The 23538-nt window shown below is 40.4% G+C and overlaps 1 protein-coding gene across 4 annotated transcripts in view; it reads right to left on the bottom strand.

Annotated features, from left to right (window-relative positions):
* LOC121962812 (beta-1,3-galactosyltransferase 1-like) overlaps positions 1 to 23538 on the bottom strand; it is a 126892-nt gene extending 103354 nt beyond the window's left edge. For 3 of the 4 annotated variants that reach the window (XR_006107166.1, XM_042513118.1, XM_042513116.1), the window contains exons 1-3: positions 23462 to 23538; positions 20675 to 20751; positions 1219 to 1329 (exon numbers count right to left, since the gene is read on the bottom strand). The gene's annotated coding sequence lies outside the window, so the exon portion shown is untranslated. The remainder of the gene's footprint in view (positions 1 to 1218; positions 1330 to 20674; positions 20752 to 23461) is intronic. The other variant, XM_042513117.1, reaches the window with a different exon arrangement.

Here is a 23538-nt window from a genome sequence, read left to right as displayed (position 1 = left end):
TAACTATGCTCAGGTTTCACTCATGTAAAACCAAATCACAAACTGTTTCACTGAGCTCAATCTTCAACACCTGGAATATTTGCGCTTTAAAAAAATATAATAGCCAATAAACAACACAACTATTCAGCGAACTCTGAGACACAACCAAACTTTGATGTGCACACACACCTCCATAAAACATGCTACAATGCGTGATATTGCTCATTAGGACCAGATCTATTGATGTGTCGCCAGATATCACTATACAGCAGTGGGTTCAGGAGCAAGATTCACTTAAACGTGGGTGGATGCTGGTGTCCTGCTGGGATTGAAAGGAATGCTCTTTAATGTATGCCATGCATTTTCAAATGCTTCCTTACATGTGATGTGGAGCTGCTAACTGCCGCTGTACATACACACTGACTCACTGCTCTCAACATATGAGCCTCCATCTTCACGATACGGCAGATTTCTTCCACATGTGAGTAACACACACCAATTCCCTCACAGGGTTGTTAAAAAGGATGCCGTGATCATGGGCGTAAGAGCTCAGCACATACATCAAAAGCAGGGAAATGTGGACAAAAAGATGGAATTGTTGGCAAATGTGTCACTAAAAAGGGATTACGGATCACTTTCCTTTTGTGACAGTGTTGACTTTCAGTTTGTTCTGCCAGAAGAATCTGAGCTAACTTTATCTCTGAATCCTCAAATGCTGCCTGTGATTAAACCAAGGAGGGCAAAGCTGAGTCAAACTATGTTTTCCAACTGGCTTCATCCCTTCCCTAAAAAAGCCCAAAAGATTCTTTCTCTGAACCTCAGCCTCTAAATCCTGTCTGCCAATCCAGCTACAATCCCTCTCACTCTGAAAGCTTTTCACATAAAAGAGATGCTTGCAACAAATCACTGAATATAAACTAAAGCTGCTCGATACAGGAAAAAAAAAAGCTTTTTTTTCCTGCTATCTAAATTGCAATATGAAGAAAGAAGAATTTTCACCAGATGCCTTGCAAAGTTACATATGATAAGAAATATTAATTCAAGATTTTGGGGGAAATTTCGAAAGAGACTGAATTCCGAAAAAAAACAAAAATGATAAGAAAACGTAGCCGTTTGGTGAGCCATGTGACTACTCCTCTGAATTGAATTTGGAGGGGTGAATTATACTGACTCACAATCAATCAATTCTAACTAAAGGCAATGATTTAACATGTTATATTAATAATGCACGTTGCTTACCTTAAAATAAAAGGGTTCCCTTATGTTGCTCCGCCTCCAAGTCCTGCATCAGGTGAGGTTCCAGCAGGTGCCCATGGGTATTTTGTCTTGACTTAATTTCTGGATTCGGTTCTGGGTGAAAAAAAGAACATGTGGGTCAGACTGCAGGTATTAAATTATGGCAATATTAAATAAACGGAGTATAATCATTTTATTTAACATTCTGACTGCTGCATTGTGCGTAGGTCCTGTTCTCCTGCGCCAACTGGAATATAAGCAATCACTTCAATCAGGCATGTTAGCTGTGGACGTGCTGCTCAATATTATAAGCATGAGCAAAAAATATTAGTTTAAACTGTATTTCCTGCATTACCTTTGTCTTTACATTGATTATCATAGTGTCACATGTATAAAATGTCCCCAAATAATCGCCAAATTATTTGTACAGCTCATGTATAGTAAACAATTTGCAATTTCAGGTCAGGTCACAGATTTTGTGTCTGAAGATTGGGTCCCGTTGTTGAACTAATGGTCACATGTGCCTGTCGCAGGGCGATTGCGAATTGCAGTTTCAGTACTGGAGCAGGTCTTAAAAATCCGACTCCTGCAGGACTCGGAGTTGGGAGTTTTTTTATATGTAAACTGTTAGCTTTAGCTTGTCTCATTACTGCTTTTCTGCAGACTTTCTGCTCACTTAAATTAAGATCCCTCTGCTCTCAATTAAATGTTCTCCCTCCACTGACACTCATCTTAAGACATACATGTTTTTAATGGCCTTTGGTTGCTCATAGTGGTTTTGATTTTTTATACTCTTTGTTTTTTGTAATTGATCTTACCAGTGTTGTATTGTTTTATATTTGTGTACAAATAACACTGCTTTGTCATTTCTACCATCATTTTGGTGTTGTTGTTGTTTTGTGCCTATCTAAATGTTATCTATCTGTGTGCCATCGATTTCAATTTGCACAGGACTTTGGTCAGCTGCAGTTGTTTTTCAGTTGCCATATCAATAAACTTGATTTGATATGACCACTGTAGCTTTAATACCCATGGAAAAGTATGCAATCTTTACGATACTTTGACGCACTGACACAGACACACACACTTCCCATCATAAACCCTACCATACGTCACAAACATTCGTAACCCACAAGGCCACCAGTCTTTTAAAGGAAGTCTTGGCCATTAGTCATGGAAATGAGAATCGTGCAAATTTTCCTTTAGACTCACTTAACATCGCACATTCTGCAATGTGACTGCTGTGCATGTGCACACTGCAAAGCTGATGCTGAAATAATATATAGTGCAGCCTTGATATAAGCTGTGATGTCACACAGTGTGCCATCTTAAGATTTATGTCCAGGCTTGATTGCTGTCCATTCTTCATAATTAAGATGTCACCACTTGTTGCCCACAGTGCGCGGGTGGTCTTCCACTGGGCCTGCTGTCGGCTCACCTCTATTAGCCGACTGTGCTGGGAAATCAGCCAGGGAGAGGGAGAATAATGGCGTTTGCATGCCAGTGTCTCACACCTCAATAAACATGGAGAAATGCAAATGGAGAGGGCATTTCTCTGGCGTGATTACAACACATGGTGACCTGCTGCCTCACAAAACTTGCACAGAGTTGGAGAGAAGGGATTGAATTACTTTTAAGACTGTTTACATTTACTTTTCTTAAGCCTGACATCTGTGACGCAGCTTTGCCAGCCTTATTTGGGAATACGACTGTCAGATAATCTTTTTTATCAATTTGATCAAAATGTCAAGTTCCTCCGAAAATGTCACTTCAGAAATAACCTCAAATAAAATCCTTAAAGCAAACGATACTAACACCGAGGGGCTCGGAATGATCTCAACAATGCCGTTCCATGGAAACCAATATGGTGACAAACATTAGCTGCCGCCGCATTAAGCTGGGGCTTTTTATTGCTTCTGAGAGTTACAGTGTAAAGAGTATTATAAAGGCATAGACTGGAGATTATGCCACTAATCTGTCCCGACAACCACACTGTCATTGATTATTAAAGGCCCAATCTATAATCCAGAAGCACACAGAGAGGGACGCCTTGCTGCTGAAAAGCTTCTGTAAGCATTCATTTATTTGTTGTCAGGAGCGTTGATACAAAGAATGACAAGCTGGGATAGTAGATAACGAGTCTGTGATATAGACTTGGATGCAAATGTGCATGTTAGTAGAATATAGCTCAGTGATTTGTTGTAATAAACAGCAGAAAGACTCTAATCCTATCCTTGAATAACGGTAATATCTACAGCATTAGTGACATTTAAAACATGCTTTGGGGTTTAAGGAAACATCTGACTTTTGTAGTTGCACTTTAGCCTTCTCTGTATTGATTAAATGAAAAATAACATGCATATGGTCAATAAAAGACAGTCAAATGTCAAACACACCCATGACATTTCATTTCATTTCAGAATTAATCCCATAAAAGACAAAGCTGTCTTTTCACGAGTCTGAATTGAAACTGTAAGACCAAATGCAGTTAACAGACAGAGGACATTTGAGGGGGGGTTATATAATAAATTACAATATTTTACCGCATCCTCAGTGTTTATAAGGAATGTTAATGGTTAATTAGTTAACCACTGAGAATATTTTTGAATGGCTTTGCATGTTGGTCTATAGGTTGTTTTAGGCCGGTAACACCACCCCCGACCCAACAGATCTTCCCCCAGCTTGCTCCTGTAAGTAAGTGACTCAATTTTACACCACAAACCCTGTGTAGCATTGTTAACTCACTAATGTTAACGCTGTTAGCACAGTTTGCAGTGTCAGCACGGCTAGTGGTGCTAATGTAGGCTAAAGGAAGTTTGCGGTGTACTCAGTGGGTTAGCCTGAGTAGTAACACTACAGCTAGGGAGGCCAGGATAACTACCCGGTGGACACTGAAGGGTGGGCAGTCTGCTCTGTTTGCACATGTTAACATGGCAGCTGGCAAAGCCAAGAAAATAGGCTTTTACATCAAAAAACATTTGAATTTCTAACATGTTCTCATCCCAACTCTTCAAATACCACTGCTTTGTCAGTGGACCTTAACGTCCAAATGTCACACGAGGTACCCTCCTACTTCTGTCGCTGACGCTGGAGGATGGCATTTCAATTTACGCTCGTAATATGCATTTTTGTCTTTTCAAATTACATTTCTGTTTTCACAGGAAATGTACAATTTTTGCTTGTGACGTGCATCTTTTGATAATACACATACAATGTTTTTTTACTTTGATTTCTTTGTGAAACAAAAGCACTCTTTTGGAGTGAGAGTGAGCTGGAATTTCACCACCTCTGAAAAGATGGTGCTTTAAAATACGACGCTAATGCTCACTGAATCTATGGAGCGCACAAACTGAAAGGAAAGGCCCCTTTTATTTCACATAATTTTGTGGGGCTTTTTTTCTTCTTCCCTACTGATTGGTTTATGGGTGTTGGGCTACCAAAAACAAAAATAACCCAAACTAACAAGCCTAGTGTTAATCTACAGTAAAATGAAGCTCATGTAGATGTGAGAAAAATTAAATAGCTGCCGACCACTTTCAATGAGCAGCTGTAGGAACTGTATTCTGTCAAAAGAAAGGGAAGAGCACAATGGTTCTCATTTTTCTAGCTTCAGCAGATATTTGCTCATGTTATAATGACAGAAAAATGAAACGCGAACACTTCCAGGATAGATTCTCCTTGTTAGTCAGACGTGCTTTCAATGGCTACAGATGAAGGAGGAGGAGATGCCTGTCGCAATTAATATCACGCTACTTTTCAGCAGCCTATTTTATTATGACATAGGCCTATCATTTGCTGGAACACGAGGCACCTCTGGGCGCCAAAGTCTGAAGCTTGGCATCCGTCTTTGCTCCCCTGACACCTGTAACGCTGGCGTCTCAGCACGGTCCAATCCATCCTTTTTCATTTTTCTCCATTAATCTCCCAGCCTGGTAATTCAGTTTTCATTTGTTCCTCATCTTGCAGGCTGGTGAATGCCAAGCCGACGGAGCAATCTCTGACTCTAGACTCATGCCAGATGACTGCTCAGCGCTCTGAATTTTATTTTTTTTTTTTCACAGACAGGAAGCCAGGGGACAGATTAGGCAAACCGCAATTACAGAGAACAGTGAAGGGGAGGATTCTCTTCGTTTGTTGTGGACCTCTGCTAACCTTGGCTAGTATCTGTGCACCTGGACTGGCCCTCCTGGGCTCCTGTACTTCACTCAATTAGTGGAGATCCTTTATTGCACCTGTGCCTCCCATTCACCAGTCTGCGCGTGCCCTTTTGCTCACTGAAGATGGCAAACATCCAACAGCATAGCAAAGACAGCCCTTTTATCATTGTCTCTCTTTTTATCTCTCTCTCTGCCTCTCGTTCTGTCTCTCATTCTCCCTGCCTCTCAGATACTTCGACTGCAAACAGTTATCAAAAATAGATACTTTGAATGATTCTTGCAGCACCTAGAAAAACACAAACTCTCAACTTGCCACTTTCTGTGAATCTAACGACAGGTGACTGGGTTGAAAGCTGAGAGGAAAATAAGGCAAAAACCTACTTCAAATGAGCGTGACTGCCAATCTTATTATGAAAAACGTATCATTTTTATGTATCTTTCCTAAAAATAATCCCTGTTGACCCCTGCAATCAGTGTCTGAAAAGCAGCTTTTTCTACATTACAGATGACAAAGAGAGAAGAGCTGGTCTCCACTGTGATTCATACATTATAACAACCCCACAGTGGCCTATCACGTTAAGTTGGCCTTGAGGAACTGACTCCAACTGACTCTTTATCATGAAACACAAGCCCCCGTGAAATTGAAGAAAACACAAACTACAGATAACACAAGCAGAGCGCGTAAATTCAGTGCACACCCTGCAGCCAGAAGCTAGAGGGGATTTATGGACAAGGGAGACGACTTGCGGTTACGCTATAGGGTGTTTGAGTCCTTTTTTGTTCTCCATAAAAAAGAAAATACACCCTCCCAGTTTGTTTTGAGCTGAGTTTGTGTTTGCGCAGTCTTTTGTTGGAGGCTTCATATCAGAACAGGTATAATAAAGAGAAAAGCTACAACTGTGGAGCTGCAGATAACACACTATTGTGTCCATATATATTTTATACTTGGAAAGTAGATAAATAAATGACTGATGATTACTTTTTGTGAGTTCAAAATGGGCCCATGTATCATTTCACCAACATACTTTATCTTATTTGGTTACCTTACATACTCTTGATTGAGATTTCCCATTTTAAAAAATGGTAAAAACCTGCCTTCTTTATTGAAATATTCTGTGAAATAGCGCTGTTTGGATTTTCTGTTATGAAACATAAACTGTTCAGTACATCACCTGGCTTCTTACCAAGCTTTAAAAGACAGGTAATTTTCAAAATCAGGGTGAAGACAGTTCTACGAGTGTTTTTACTATTTACCCATGGGCTATTATAATGAGCAACAAAACACCACAGTAAAAGTGTTGTACAGCTCCATAAAACCACAGGTGACAGTTAAGTACCAAGCCTGAGAGTGAGGTAAGAAAGGATAAACAAGCTACGCCGAAGTAAAAAAAATATGGAGCATAAAAGAATGTAAAGGTTCAAATAATAAAACAGGAGTCTATAAAATGAAAAAATAGAGAATAAAAAGGGAACATAAAAGCAGTTTTGCATTAAATTTGTTATGCAGCTGGATTTAAAAGGAACACAAACTCAACAAATGTTTGGGGGGTTCAGATAGGTCGTTCCATAGCTGAGGAGAGAGTGTAAAAGCCTCTTCGCACTGAGCTGGAGGTTAAAAAATGCAATTATTAATAACTACAAAGACACTGTCATTTGAGGTTAACCCTTTGAAACCTAAGCAAATTGGTTTGATTTTTTTTTTAATATAACCAACTTGAAAAGAAGTGGCCTACATATGGCGAGAAATAAGTAAATGATGACGAAGAAAATGACCTAAAAAGTGATTTTTAAAAAGGATGGAGAATTACTAGAAAATTTGCAAAAACAAGGGAAATGTTTGTGAAATGTCCAGAAACATATTCATAATCATTCTAATTATATATTAGAATATATTCGGGGTAATCTTCTTATTTGTTTTTAGGGTTGTCTTTTTTTTTCTTATCTTACAACTTTTCACTAATTTCTTGCTGTATTTTTATGTATTGAAAAAAAATATGTATTGAATAACATTGAAACCATCAAAAACTTAGAGACAAGGTCTGCTCACAAGCATGTTGGGGCTTCTAGCAGGCTGCCTGCTGTTAGCAAATACTACCTGGCCTGTTATTATAGAGTCCTGGCTGTTCTCATCAGCATTCACTCTGGGGAGCACCTGCTGCTGAGGTGGATGCTCCACGAGTTATTGGATTGCTAATCTCTTCCTGGGAGGCCTTTTCAGCCAGGCGGACAGATGAGGGTGGAAAAGGCAATAAGCCATCTACGGGGAGCAGCTGATGATAAACTTGAGTGAGACAGCAACATACGGAGGGTGGGGGGGCAGGTAAGGGGGAGGGAAACGTATGTCCGTATACACTGCTGTGTTGGGGAAGGATAGATGTCTGACTTGCCAGGACACGCCTGCTTCCTGATTTCCTTCTCCACAGCCACAGAGTTATTGCTTTTATTTGAAGACCGCTCTGGCTTTCTCCCTCAATAGATCATAGCGCTCGATAAAATGGTGGTGGAGGGGGGGTGATTGGGAAGGAGGGGTGAATCTGGATCTGTCATCTACACTGTGTGCTTCCTATAGCCTAAGCTGATCTCCAGCACCGCTGATTGCTCTCTTAATGGTGATGAATGCACAGGAAAGAGCAGGCTTACCTCCATAGATGCAGTGATGGAGGGGAGCGATAACTCTACATCATGGGACCCATCCCATATGCACAGGCACGACATTACGCACTGTCATCATGGAAGCACTAAAATAAGTAATAACATTCAAATAAAAGGGATATGCTCCCACTCTGGCCTTCTAAGACAAAACTTTTGCATTTGTCTGTTCTAGATTAAAAACCAGGAACAGACTTACTTCCAATATTGCGATATCCAAAACCTAAGACAATATCCATACTCCATATGACATTAATATAATAAAGAGTTCATACAAACAGGGGAGAGTCAAATTCAAGGACCTTCAAGTACTTTTTCAAGCACTCATTTTCATTGTCAAGGAACATCTGTTGCAAAAAATTATGCAAATTTGTAAATGGAGCAAACATGCCACTAGAGCCTGAAATCAACTTATTTTTAATTAACTTCCGCTTATTTACTTGCAAAGTACGGCTCAAAACTCGTGCAATGGCTGAAACGCTGGTGTGAGTGTTTTGCAGGCGACTGAAACATCCTGGTGCTGACAATTTACTGGTGTTTACCAAAGATTTGTACTTAAACAGCATAAGCAAATACTTGCAACCTAGGCCATTCTTTTTCGAGAACCAAGACAGAAAAAAATATCAATACTTTGCCCTGGTCTTATTGTAACTATTGTAACTAAAACCTCTGCACAGTTAAACCGTAGGTTATGGCCTGCCATGCTGTTTTCCTGAATTGCTGCTTAAAAAAAAAGCTTTGACATTGATATACAGTTACTGCATGCAGAGTAGGTCCACTTTCACTCCAAGATGTTTCTACAGTAGCCCAGAAGGGATAAACCAAATACTGGGTTCTGGATAGGTACGTTCACATTTTAGCGCTGTTTGAGTTCTGCCACTAAATCCTACACACTGGACCTTTAAGAGGGCAGCCCTTGCTGACACATCTTTATTCAATGATAGACTAGTAGTCAAGCTTTTCCTCCTGTCAAGTACAATGACTGGTAAACTATTGCTTTTCACCATAAAACTCTCCTGTGTGTCCTATTTGGCATGCATGGGGAAAGCCGCGAGCTCGGCTTTGAACCTGCAGGACTATTGTGGCATCTTTAGGCGTCACAGCACATCAAACACATCTCAAATGCAGTGGGGAGTCAGAGCTGCAATCCTGCAAACCGCAAAGCAGGACTATCATCCTCTGGTTCATTACACATGGGCTCTTTATACGTCGATGGGAATAGGAGAACTGTCATGGCGGCGGCGAATAGATGATGGTGATCGGCTGTCCTGCTTTTTCTTCGTATAAAAACAGGAGAATGTGCCGTTTATTATGAGAGTTTGTGTTTGCTCTCTATAACGAGATAGAAAAGGGGGTGACACAGCAGCAAATCCATGGCTGGGACACATCAGCGATAACTCAGCTGAATCAAATGACTCTGCAACAAATTTTCCCCACAGCGGATTCTTGCCGGAAAAGGTCACCAGGTGTCGGCGATTGAGCCAACGCCGCTTTCCCCTCAGGCAAGATGGATGGTGACAGTGATAAATGAAAAATGATGCAAATATCAAGACTACCTGCTGAGCTGGAGAGTGAGCAAACGTCCAATCACGCCATATCCACATGAAGAAAATGACGTTATTTGTGTGTTTTTGCATAATCAGGCAAATTAAATGGAAAGTATTTTCTTTCCAGCTGACAGCTTTTGTTCCGCGTTATTGCAGTATCCTTGTTTTGTTGCTTTCAGGTGCAATTATGATCCTCATTATCATCCTGGCTTCCACTATTTTCCTGGGAACCTTCAATATGAAATGTGATTGAATCAGTGTTATTTGAAGATGAATCACCAGACTAGATATCAATTAAAATTCATTACAGGGGATGAGAATGCTACAGTTATACCAGAGGCTTATAAATAATCCCTCAAAACACAGAATTAGGGGTAATATCACCAAATGCTAAGTACTGAATATATTATTTCCACTAAAACTACTCTATAAGTCCACAAAACAAAGACATAGCCGTGAATGCAAACAAAGTAACCGCACGTCTGAAATGTGGATACACTGAATATTAATGGCCACTCTTGTGTAAGTAAAACCCAAAGCGCCTGAAGCTGATTAAATATGAAAAATCATCCAGAGAATGTAATCAACCGCGTTGTGAAAAATGCATGGGGTTCACATATTAGAGAGGACACAGTGTGCATCTTACCAGAACACACATTAGCCTGGCCCGCTTACATTAGTTTTTCTGTGAAGAAAACTAGAAAAGACAGACATTCCTGAAGTAATCTATGCAGATAAAGGGATCTCTAGAGCTCGAGCTTCAGACGAGTCATTTATCATTTACACGTGATAGCATTCATGTTGCAAAGCATGTATGCGCTCAAAACTCAGTGCCTAATGGAGTGCAACATATAGTATTCAAATCACTACACTACGTATTTATAGGCTTTTCTGGAAAGATAAATGTGCATTGTTTGCCTGGAGTACAAATATAACAAAAAAAAAATGCCCTGAGAATAAACACGCTCCAAGAAAAGATTATACCAAACAAACCTCAAATGTGTTTTGCCTCTATCCCCATGTCTTCTTTGGGTGCTCAAGGGGAAGAATGTTTTTTTACCCCGGTGCCACTGTGAGAGCACAGTCAAACAACAAATAAACTATGTCTGGTGCAATAAATAAAAAAGAAAAATCGAGTGCGTGTGTACACTTGCTCAGATATCCTCCCAATATTGTTTTTCATTTGTCATTGTTTCAACCACATGGGCCTTTGTGGCCTTTGTGGTAATAACACATATCTACTTGGGGTTGTTTTGCCTTTGTCATGTGACGCTGCCACTGTCGATTATTTTTCAGTTAATCACTTGGTCTAAAAAATGTCAGAAAATATGGAGAAATGTCTGCACCACAACCAGAGCCCAGGGTGATGTCTTGAAAAGTCTTTTTGACCGACCAACTGTCCAAAGCCTGAATATATTTTAACACTATCAGAGTGCTTCAAGAACTAGACAAGACGAGTTGAAACTGGCGCCAATCCACAATGTTCGTCAGAGTTTCACAGAGTTTAAGCTTCAGCATCCACAGGAAAAAGCAAACATGTATAAAGTCCATTCTTGGATTTTATGATTCGATATCAGATCATTCAAATAAAATCAGTTTTAGTTGGTTGAATCAATCAATCAATTATTTCAAACCAGCCATAAGAAAACCAGCAAATACTCCTACTAAAATTACCTAAATGATTGATCCATTTAAAAAAAAAAATTTGCTGAATAACCATTTGAAACCTGGAGCAACATCACTTTTCTTGTATTTGTATTCAAACTTTTGAACCCTGAGCAAATGGCACAATCTCTTTCAAACCCATGGGCAAAAAGGCAATGGGCAACTCTGTATGAAAAAAAAGTCAATTTAGAAAATTTTATTTTTAAAACAGCTAGGGTAAAATGTCTGGGGAAAAAGATTTTACACAGTTTTGAGCACTTTTCCAGGTCATTTCCTGTTGCTTTTTAATTTTTCTTTCTTTTCTTCTCATTTTTTTAGTTTCTTTTTTTATTACTAATTTTTGAGTAATTTTGTTGTAATGTTTTGCTAATTTCTTGCTAATTTGGGGGTCATGTCTTCTTTCGTTGCTTAATGCTTTCTTCCCGCTTTTAAATGAAACCAAGTCAAATTTGCTTAGGTTTCAAAGGGTTAATCAATATACTATTCCACCTCTATGTGCTACACACATTTTCTATCTTCACAAAGGCCGAAGTGGTTGAAATAAATGTATACATATTGTATTGGTAATACGTGAACAAGTGCATGATCTCCACTTCTCTTCAAACGCTCTGACCTAAAGCTAGTAAAATGAAAATGGAAAAATTCAGAGGATGGAAGAAGAGCAAGAGTGTGTGCCGGAAAAAAGGTCTGCTATTATCATTCAGGCTTAACTTAGTGTTTTTTGACCTTTTGAGGCTCCCTCACAGCTGTTCTCAGGCAAGAAAAGGAATAAATGAGACAAAAGTCTTTGAGAACTCAGTACAAACATTACAGCCACACTCCTGTACTGTATCTACGCTTTCAGTGCATACGTACTGGTCCATGAGTGGAAAGAATACGCCATACAATACATTATACTTTCACCTTGCAGCCTTCTGTGAAGTTTATACTTTGAACATTTACGAGTGAAATACTTCCTCCAAGGCTAGACATTCCACCAACTTGCTCTCACATGAAAAGAAATCCTTCCCACTGCAACACCTCAGCCATCTTCAATTCATTTCTTTAACCTGCAAGCACCCTAAAGATGTCAAATCATTTTCATAGTTATGACTCAAAGAACTGTTATCTCCATCTGGATTTCTACATCAAATTCAGGGATGGGTTCAGAAAGTCTGCTCCAATTTGGATTTGGGAAAATACCCGGATTTGTTAAGCTCCGTGGCCTACGAATCCCTTATCCAATCTTTCATTCACAATCTCTCTCATTTGCCTCCATCTGACACTACAGCCAAATGCAAAGAAGAATTAACTGTTGATGTATAAAAACGTGTGCAACACAGACATAGCTAGCTTAAATGTGTGTCTAGCATCCATCGTGTTAAAGTAAGAGCCTTGTAGACAAATAGGACGAGCGCTCAGCCTCAGTCTACTGATGGTGTAACATCATTTTCTTTGACCGTCAGATTATTTGACCTGTGGCAGTGCAATAATTATTTCACATTAAAGTCCAAATGAAATGAAAAACACATTCTCTCAGTTTTAATCCTGTGCCCCTGAGTTAATCATTTAGCTTTTGTTATGCCAAATATATTTTTTAAAAATCTGAGTATTTTTACATTTCTCTTTCTGTCAAACAAGGTAAAACGATTTCAAATGTACGATGACTCATCCTGCTCTCAGGGGAGTTCAAATAAGTTAATCCAATCAAATGAGACTTTGGGCGACTAGCTAGCCTCATCGGTCATATAAGACTACACTTAACCATTAGTCGTGGCGACAGGAGACATGAAGAGATGAGTGTTTGGGTATCACATTGTTTCATCTCCAAAACAAAAGGGTCTAATTCGTTCATCTCTCCCTTGTCCTCCTCTTGATCTCACAGCGAGGGAGGTGTGTGCGTGGAGCCAACAGTCCGCTCAGCGCTAAACTCTAAGCCTGCACACTTTTTAGCAGTTCAATCAAATGCAAAGGGTTTCATTTAAATTTATCATGTAACTGTAAACTGCTCAAATATTCCCTTTCACTAGGGGAATAAATCACAATACAGACACTAAATACTGTTTTATTGGGACTTTAAGAGCATCATACATGCAAAAAACTAATTTATTTAGTTGGTAATTCCTGAATGATCAACTAGAATTTATTTCCACTGTGTTGTTTTTTATTTTTGCAGCTGTTGCACAATTTACTCATATGATAGAAAATTGAATATTTGGGGGAGAGGATGATTGTTGTGTCAAAACAAACAAGACCGTGATGGGTGTTTTTTATTTTTTCATGACGTTATAGACCAAGCAAAAATAATCAGCAGATTAATGAAATGTACCTCTTTCTCACTTTCATACTAAAGTTTATACTTTTTGGTGTGCTTTCCAAGCCCTTCTAACTTTCCTGTTAGTTATTCATCCTTTTTGCAATCATCAATATTGAGAGCTGAAGAAGAAAAAATCCTCAGTGTGAGCAGCGGCAGTGAATCCCTGAAGCAGCTAGAGCTCGATATCGACTAAACTTAAACTTCTTTGAGATTTTCTGCCAAAGTGAAGCGCCGCTTTGTATTTCAGACAGCACAAAAGCAACACGTGTATAAATCTAAAGTGGAATATGAACTTGTGAAATCCAGCGTCACAGCCTCGACCAGGATGAAAGCACCTATACTCAACATATCGCACCACTGTGGACATACGGTAACCTGCTGCTGCTTCATTTCATCAACAAGAGCGGAGGCAGAAGAGATCAACTATTTGATTGGGACCATCTGTTCGGTCCAGAAGGTCAGCTCCGAAAACTCCATTATCTAGGTCTGTCAGTCTCATGTAAATATATTTTCTGTCTTACAGCTGAGAGCGGAGGCAGTTAACAAGACCAACTGGGATAAGATAGGGATAAGATTGCTCCACATTAAATCTGCCTGCCCTCAAAATCAATTTGGCGGAAAGAATTTTCAGAGGCAAATGTCATATTTACATACAGGCCTCAAAGGATAAAGACGCTTAAAGATGCATCAAGAGTATCAAACATACCTAAAATAATTGGTGCTGCAACTAGTTTGTCTAAGATTAATGATGTTCTGTATGGTGTTTGTGCACACATAATAGTGCATACTCTATAATTAGGCCTAGGAGTCAAACACACGACTATTCAAATGGGTTAGTCGGGTCCACTGAGGAATGTGAGCTTGTTGAGAGCAGATGCTGATTGAAATCAACCGTGCATACAGCACGATATTAATATCACCTACTGAATTACGCCGAAAGCAGTACAAAATGTTATACATACAGCCTCCCAAAAATAAAAAGTAAACATCTTCCTCTGTGACGACTCTGTATTTAATTAATTTAGCTCAAGAAATAAAACAGCATGACTCTGACTCCTGCTTTCCCCCACACACCCTGCTGCATATACATATCAGTATGGAACCATGTTGGCCTTCTATAAAGAGGATTAGAGTGAGGAGGGGGATCACACTGAAAAAAATTATAATGCTTTTTCTTAGCATCTGCCTTCAAAGTGGATAGTGGCAGCACAATGCTACTGTCCAACATCTCTTCCAGAAGTCTTTCTCTCTAATTGAGGAAAACAGCCTCCCTATTGAAGCATGAATTTAAAAAAACGGGTGGTTTTGAATGTGTTTCATAAGCCACAGGGTTTCCGAATATGCTCAACATAAACTTTCAATTCACAACCTCAAAATTAGAGTGACAAGGTATCCATGCGGTAGCAGAGATAAGGTGGAGGGAAGCATGCCCTAACACAAACAAGGCTTCCTGGTGTTATAAATTCAGTGCTCTGGGAAGCCAAACAGCCTGTAGACGTACACAGGGAGACAGCTGATAGGGTCCTAACCCTTATATCCCCCCTCTATTTGACCACTCCAAAGAAAATCCAATCATCTACTTGACCAAGGGGGGAACTGGGAGACAGCAATAGCTGTGGCGGCCAGCTTGGCAAACCGGCAAAGTCCCGTCATCAGAACCCAATTAGAAAAAAACAGGGCTAGGAGACTCCGCTCTGCACTCATCCCATGCCAAGTGTGGTGGCGGAGGGGGCTCGGCAAGCTTTGCAGCAGAGCCTCGCGTGTGGAAATGGGAAGGCGAAGGCAGCCAACATGCAACCGCAGCTGGTAGAGTATGAGATAACAGGATGCGGGGGAGCGGCATGAGGCGAGCACAACCCCGCTCTCCCTCCCTCTAACCTGCCGTGTGATACGACTTGGGTCATAAAAATGAACCACCGTGACCCTTAGAGCTGTGCACAAAAGGGAATAAAATGCAACTCAGCACTTAACCACGACTCCCCCTGACAAACTCAGCATTATTGAACAATGTAATCACCTGGCTGTTATATCAGGCCTGGCTGCAGCAGTCAGTAAATCACCTCATCAACCTGACATGCACCAGCGATGAGGACAATGACATTTTGGGTCCGTCTTTTCAGATTGTGTTTGTTTTTGTCCTCAGTAAAACAAGGACAGATATCTGCCAGCTGAGCTTTTTGGATAATGACAGCATATTACTCCTTATCATTTGACATTTTCGTAAACAAAAACAGGGAAATGGATGACAAAATGTTACTTAGTTTCTCCTTGCTACAATTTTAATGTGGCTTGCATGTTTTTGAGTCAAACCCAGTAAATATAGCCAGATAATAAACAACCAGGCTGTTTATTGTTTGTTTTCATGTGCCATGTTGTTGAAAGGGCTTGTGGGTAAAAAATCAGTATGATCACAGTATGCCGTTGCTGGATTTGAATCCATCATCTGTGCCTACGGAGTCAAACGCAGAGCTGGGGGCACACGTGGCTAAGCTCTGGCCAACAAGATTATCAAATGATCCAATAAACTTTGGACGGCAGTCGCAGACATGATCGCAACTAGCTAAGCTCGACAGATGAAACACAGAGCCGCCTGTGTAGCTCTCCAAGCCCTTCTCCACAGAGACGGAGGGAGCGGGGCTGAAAGAGAGGGGGCAGGAGAGGGAGCCAGTTTGGAGCAACAGCATAGGTCAGAGCACATCAATGTGAAACCAGTGAACGCCCCCAGAGAAAGAAAAGAATCAGAGAGAAATACTACAGCCACGGTAGCACAAAACTCAAGGCCTTATAAAAGATGACAGTCTTGCAAGTTACAGCCTCCTCCTATCAGTAATTACAGTGTAGCTGTGCAGTCATACAATCTAATGCAGGGTAAATTACAACTTCTTACACAGAAATCATTAATTCTGCATGAAAACGGGCAACTGGACAGTGCACTCCTTCATTGGTTTGCTTTCCCATGTTGTGATTAAACTGAACAATTTGGTCATTAATTATTTAGAGAGAGAGCTGAGCCAATAATAATACGCCATTAATTCCCTGAGGGAAATGGTCTTTTCGTTTGCCCTGCCTGAACAGGTCAGGGTCAACAATTCCAGCACCCCCTGAGGGAGATGTTCAAGGAGCAGGGGAGCATCTAAAAAGAATCCTACTGCTCCGTCAGAGGGACATTATGTCCCTCATTGTGTAAAATGAATAAATTATTAATCATTTCTCTGAGTAATTTGAGGAAATGATTTGATTTTTCTCACCAACAATGTGATTGCTATTTAAATTGCAATTATCTTCTGTGGTTCAAACTACAATCGCGCATTTGTGGTTTGTTATTAGAGATACAACAGTTCCAAAACTGAAAAAAAAATGTGCTGACCTTTCCACAAAAGTCCTTGTGTTTCAGCCCATCTTACATAGTTTGTAAAATAACAATATGGGAAAAAAAAATTTATGTTTATCAAGTCAGCAGGTCCTGTTAATATAGTTAATCTATGTACAGTTAATATATAAAGTTAAGTTGTGATCATTGTTTTATAAAACTCATCCTGTTTCTACATTATTTAATCAGATAAAATGATGTTTTCCTTTGGATAAGTCACTGTTAACAGCCAGGTTTACCTAGCTGCCATAGCTCCTTCTGCAGCTAACATTGGTGAGGCTGTCCAAACCCATGGTGGCATTACTGTGAAAATATGGTGCCCACCCTCCTGTCTCCCCCCAGGTCACCCTGGTTAATAAGCGGTTTAATTTAGAGCCAAAGAAACCCTTTAGTAGGAATGTTAACTGTCTTAGTACCAACATCAGCACAGCAAGTGGTGCTAACATAATTGACAGTGCTAAAGGGGTTTAAAATTAAACCACTAACTTAACGGGGTAACCTGAGGGGAGACCAGAGGGTGGGCAGCAGGTTTTCAAAGTAAAGCCTTCCCAACACCATGGGTCAGCACGGCTTCACCAGCAATAATTGCCAAATGAATGACAGCACTAGCAAGCTTTCGCCTGGCCCCTGTTCAAATATATTTGAATGAAATCATGATTCACCGTAATCTGCCTTTGATTGGCTTACCCTAACCATAGCATTCTCTTGCCTAAACCTAATAAACCCAAACAACTAACGCAACAAGTGCTAGCCAATAACAGTAAGAGTAGTGTGTAGTGCTGGCCGGAGGGTGTGCAGTGCGGGGACGCCGCAGCGGAGATCAGAGGGTGGGCATCATGTTTCCACATGTTAATGCAACTAACTGCCTGCCTGTCAGCAAAGCAAACAGAAAATAAAATCAAAGGCAATACATTTACATCACAAATCGCTCAAATGTCAGCATCTCTAAATGAAGAGTGCTTCAAAATGTAGCACCTCAGCTCACTGAGTGAATGGAGAGCTGCACTAAAAGGGGATACACGTCTTGTAATGTTTGTCATTTGGGTTTTTTTCTTAAAAATTAACTGTTTTCTTGCTGGTTAATGGGTATCTGGTGAAAGCAAAATTCACCTGAAACTGACATATTGAGCTGAACAGTTTGATAAGAGATTAATCAGCGTCAGAGCTTGATAGATCCAGATATAAATCAAAAATGAAACCCTCAATCACAACCTATTCCTACCTTTGGCCAAGCTTAAATGTAAAGGCACTGGCATGCAGAGCGCTCATTAACTGGGCAACAGCCAACAGATTATTTTTTGTTGTTTTTCCCATCTCGCATAATTAAGATTGGCTGAGTAAATTTATCTGTTTTCTTTATAGCCGGCGGAATCCACAGCTGACATCTTAAATTTTCTCTTGCTACAGCTTGTTAAACAGTTAGTTATGTACGTTATAATTAAAATTATGGCTCTCGCAATTGAACATTGCACTTTTTTCCAAAGTTATCAAAAGAAATTATCATTCAGCACTTCACTGTTGTGAACACATTTAAAATGTAAAAAAAAAACTGCAGGAGTGAAGTCTGAATACCAGACACACTAAACTGGGTGCAAAGTACAGTCAGTGATGAGGCATTTGTCTTAGTGACACTGCTGCAGGAATATATTACTGCTTTATGGACATGTTGGCTTAGAGGTTTGGCTCACAGCAGATAACACATTTCCTTCTATGTATATTTAGCATTTTGTTACTGTCAGCCTGTCACTTAAGCAGCACAGTAGCCAGCCATTTGCATACAGGAAGAAATGCAGGGTAGCAATGTACTGAAACACAGCATTAGCCCTGACAGGGTTCCCACACTTTTTTACCAATGAATTTTCAAAACTTTTCCACTATATTTGACCCTTTTCCAGGACTTAACTGAGGTAGTTTTAAATGGGTGGGCCTTTATAGTAATACGCAGCGCTTCACACACATTCAGCAGCGGCAGTCACTTTATATTGATTTTATATTTTTGGGGGCTTAACTGTTGATGATTAGCACTGTTGAAATATATATATCGTTCTGTTATTCAATGTACCACACTTCCTGGAAAGCAGAGTGTACTGTGGGAACAGATGGAGAGGCAAAAGGCCATGCACAGTTAAAGTGAGACTTAACTGTTCGTTCTGCTGGGTCTAAAAGTTTGCATTCACTCACAGCAGCTGCTACTCTCACTACGTAGATTCATGACTATGTTAACCACGCACTGAGTACTGGACTATAGTTCAGCCTGCGTGTATGAAAGGACAAGTCAGCCTTGAATATTTGAAAGTCACCATCCAATGATGCTGGGCGCAAAAAGGAAGCACTGTCATTTTTTGTACTTTCTTTGATTTCTCATATTATCCACAACAGCAGAATGTGTCTAAGCCGGATAATGTCAATCACAGCTGGTCATACGGGTATAGAGTATGTGCTTTCCAGCTCGTCTACAATCATATATCTATGATTGCGGGCATGCCCCTTACTCAGCGGAGAAATTGGTATATCTTCCTCTTCTATGATGGATTCCTGCCTGTATGATGCTTGAATGTTGATGCAGAAAGACTTGGAGTGACTGACAGTAAATCCAGATGATGAATGGCAGAGCAGGTTTGCCAAATATTAAATTAAACCAATGGTGGTGACGGGGGGGGGCTAAATTGAACATTAACTGAAGGTCTTTATAAAGCAGCAGAATCCAAAGGAGATTCTGACAAAACAGCGGATGTTCCCTGGGGGCACCAAAATGCCACCGCACGCCGTAACAAACAGCAACCCAGCATCCGACAGATTTCCCATTTAAATCGTGCTGACGTGAAAGGCAGCCGCAAAACCGTAAGTGCATTGAAATTGTGAACGAGTTAATAAGCTGGTTTGTGATACACTTTTCTGGAGCGCTCTTTGCTAATGTCATTCATCACTGTCACATATAGTTTATCTCATCTGGGAGCGCGCTGTTGCCCAACAAATCGAATTCCAATCACTTCCAGGACAAAAATATGATGTAATTAAAAGAATCGGGTCTTGCCTGAGGGCCTCTGCTCCCAGATTCATTTCAGCCAAATAAAATCTTCAATTTCCTAATCGGTGCTACACGTTAAAATTGCATCAAGTTATTTAGTGTGGAGCATTTCAGAAGATCAATTTTGTGTGTCACATTCACCCAATAACTCCGACAGGAAGGATGCCTTCACATATAAATCCCCAACACTGGGGTTAAATGAGTTAAAAGCAGCCCGTGAGATGCACACCCAGGGGCTTGCTTCCTCTCACAGGATGTCAATAATATGTAGTTCACAACACAGCGGATGTAAACAACCTATTTATAGATATAAGGGCTGTGATAAGACTCAGTGTAAGTGTTAAATCCTGAAATACCACTACTACACTTTAAAAAGGTCCGGTGTGTAGGATTTAGGGGAAAATATTGGCAGAAACTGAATATGATATAAAAAGTACAAGGGCTGGGTATTATCAAGAACCTCAAAACTCAATTCAATTTTGATTATTTGGGTCACAATTCGATTCGATTTCAATTCGATATTGATCCAGCTGCTTTGATATCGATTCAGTTATGTGTATTGATGTCAGAAATACCCAGATAATTCATCAGAATACCTTCTGATATGTGTTTAAAAAAGCGCGCATTATCTGTATTGATTTAGAACAAACTGACACCAAAACTTATTTTACGACTACATTATTCTTTAAATTAAAAGTACAGAAAAGTGTCTTCTTGAGTGTATATGGATTGTTGTGTTCTTGTTACCTTAGAATGATCCGTTCATTTCTACATAGGGAGCAGGTCCTCGTCCACAGACTCCACCATGTTGCGCCGCCATGTTTCTACAGTAGCCCAGAGCAGACAAACCAAACACTAGCTCTAGATTAGGACTGTACAAGTAACTGAAATACTATTGTGATCACAATGTGGTCATGTGAAATATCAAATTTTCAGAAGCTGCAATCACATACATGTCATTGTAAATGCAGCATTGCGGTGCTGATGTCTCGGCCTACAAATCATTGCTTGACTCACGGCCCGTCTGCGATGAGCCCAACAGCAGCACAGATTCACTGAATTGCAACATGAAACTGCTTTATTTACTCTCTCAAACACTCAGTCCATTTGTTTTGTAGAGAGAGATACCTGTGCAGATGATTCAGCTCTTGAAAAAAACTTGTTAACAGTAACACTTTTTGCACAGAGAACATGTGACTGAGCTGATATACAGTCCCTTCTTTACGCTGCCTTTGCTGTTATTATACCAACCCTGTTCTGCCGGGCAGGGTTGGAAATTAGCACGAGCCACAAGTCAAGTGGTTGCTAGATTTGCTTCACTCACCAGCCAAAAAAACAATGGCAATATATTGAGTGGCTGGTAGATTTTGGTATCTACCAGCCAAACCGGCAGGTGGACAAAAAAGTTAATTTCCAACCCTGCTGCCGGTAGTCCCTTTTACCAAATCAGCTGCACACAGACAGACATTTTCATAGTTCACAGTGGGGTATTTGCCAGAGTATGCCGTAAAACAAAATGTAAAAGTCTCTTAAGAGTCTTTAACCAAAGACTTCAGGCTTCTAACCAAAAACATTCAAAAAACCCAATTACTTTGAGACAAGGGAGCTGGAAGTGCTGAAATGCTAACAGATTTCCGGGTTTTAGGACTCATTCCTGTTGTCTATTCCTGCCTCGAACATGCAGTGTAAAAGGGGTTAATGAACACTGAAGAATCCTACCCTGAATTGCAGAAGCATGGGAGATGTTTCTGCAATTTTCACAACTAGATGCCACTAAATCCTGCACACTGCTCCTTTAAAAACAAGGCGCAAATCATTGATTTTTGGAACTTACAGGCTTCATAAGGAAGAAATTCTGAGGGTCTCTTATTGAGCTACACTCATTATCATAATCATTTTTTAAAAGACTATCAGCTGTGGCATGACGAAGAAGTTATTAGCTCAGATCTGAACCTTAAGTCTGGAAATAGCTTCTAAATCTCAACATTTGTTCGAGCTTTAGAGACAGACAAAGACTTCAATCAAGATCGGCTTTATCAAACAGTCTCCCAGGAGAAAAATGGATATTGTCAGATGAAGTCAAGCAAGCTGAGATCAATTAACATTTTCTTTTTTTCTTAGAGAATCAGTTATTCTATCACCTTCAGTTCACCAAACTAGACCTCCCAACCCATGTTCATCACTGTCATCTGCAGTCACCCGTGTGTGGGACCCATTCTGATATGTCATTGCCTAATTGAGATTAAACCACTGTATTTCATGTCACGGGAGATAAATGGAGGACTGTGGGACATTTCTGAAATTAAATGGAACATTTTCTCCCCCCACTCATACAATATCAGTATCTGGTCATGCGCCAGCACACAGGCTTAAATGAGAGAATTTGGCAGGGGCTGCTGGTATTAACGACCCAGGCGGCGGTGTAAGGTTGAAAGCCACGGCGCTCAGAAAAAAAGCCAAGCTTGCTTCTCTGGTATTACTTCACGACAAGAAACAGTGTGAAGAAGTATTGATGTAACCTCTTCGTGGAGCGGTGTAATTCCAAAAAGAGGATCAGTCCTGTAGGAGGGAGATGCGTTTGAGATCTGTGGTATTCAGGTTTCAAAGCAACTGTCAAAATAAATCTCCAGAAATGGATTTTTAGAGGCTTAGACACACTGCTCACAGTGAGCAGAGACACTGGCCGTGAATTGTTGTTGTGACCCGTCCACTACAAGGTAAAATCCTATTGAGCAGCTTGCCACAGAGGGTTATATCCCCCTGCTTTCCATTTTAACTGTCCCCTGCACTTCCTAGGAGTATCTGACGGAGTGATAAAGCACAGCAGGGTGACATTAATTCCTTTATGCTATGAAACAAAGGGCTTATGGATTTTACCAGTTCATGTTAAGTGATGTGGATTAGCAGTCAGATGAATCAGTGCACTTGATATTAGGCTATAATGTGCACAGTATTATGAAATGCACAATGCTCTCATCTACTTATCTGGATTTATCCTGTCTCTGCTTTGCTCTCTTCTCCTCTCACACACATATAAATACCAATAAGCCAAAAAAATTTACATTTAAATGATGGCATGCACTTAAAAAGACAAAATTAAGTGTGTCAATGATGCCAGGCTAACCTAGTGAGCAGTAAAACCTCACAAAATAGGTAGCAGCTCCCAGCACCCTTACCTCCCTGCTGTGCAGCACAATTTGAAATGTTTTCAAGTCACATACGTCAAACCTAAAAAAAAAAAACAGTCAAAATCCGCTTTTAAATGACAGTCCAGTCAACCTTTAAAAAAACACAGCTTCCTTTGACACAAATTAACTTCGAAACGGGCAAATTAGCTGCCACAGCTGGGGTCAAACAGCGCATTCACAAACATAACAGCACATGATGGACTTAGCAAGCCAAAACTCAATTTTACTTCCAAAAACAGCGTCCGTCCGGAAGCGCACGAGCGCCTGAAGCCACTAATTAGTGCCTGGAAAGCGAGCAGCGCAGCACACACCGGAGAAACACGGTGTTTTTAGCATTTTTACTCACCTTGCGGTGTTGTCCTCCGTGTCCCGTCGTTAAAACTTGTCCTAGCAGCTGTGCACCGTCCGCTCCACACCGCGCGG

This window comes from Plectropomus leopardus, chromosome 24, assembly GCF_008729295.1.
Source record: "Plectropomus leopardus isolate mb chromosome 24, YSFRI_Pleo_2.0, whole genome shotgun sequence".
NCBI lineage: Eukaryota > Metazoa > Chordata > Actinopteri > Perciformes > Serranidae > Plectropomus > Plectropomus leopardus.
The sequence above is the reverse complement of the archived record's forward strand: the minus strand, read 5'-3'. Positions and strand labels throughout refer to the sequence as shown.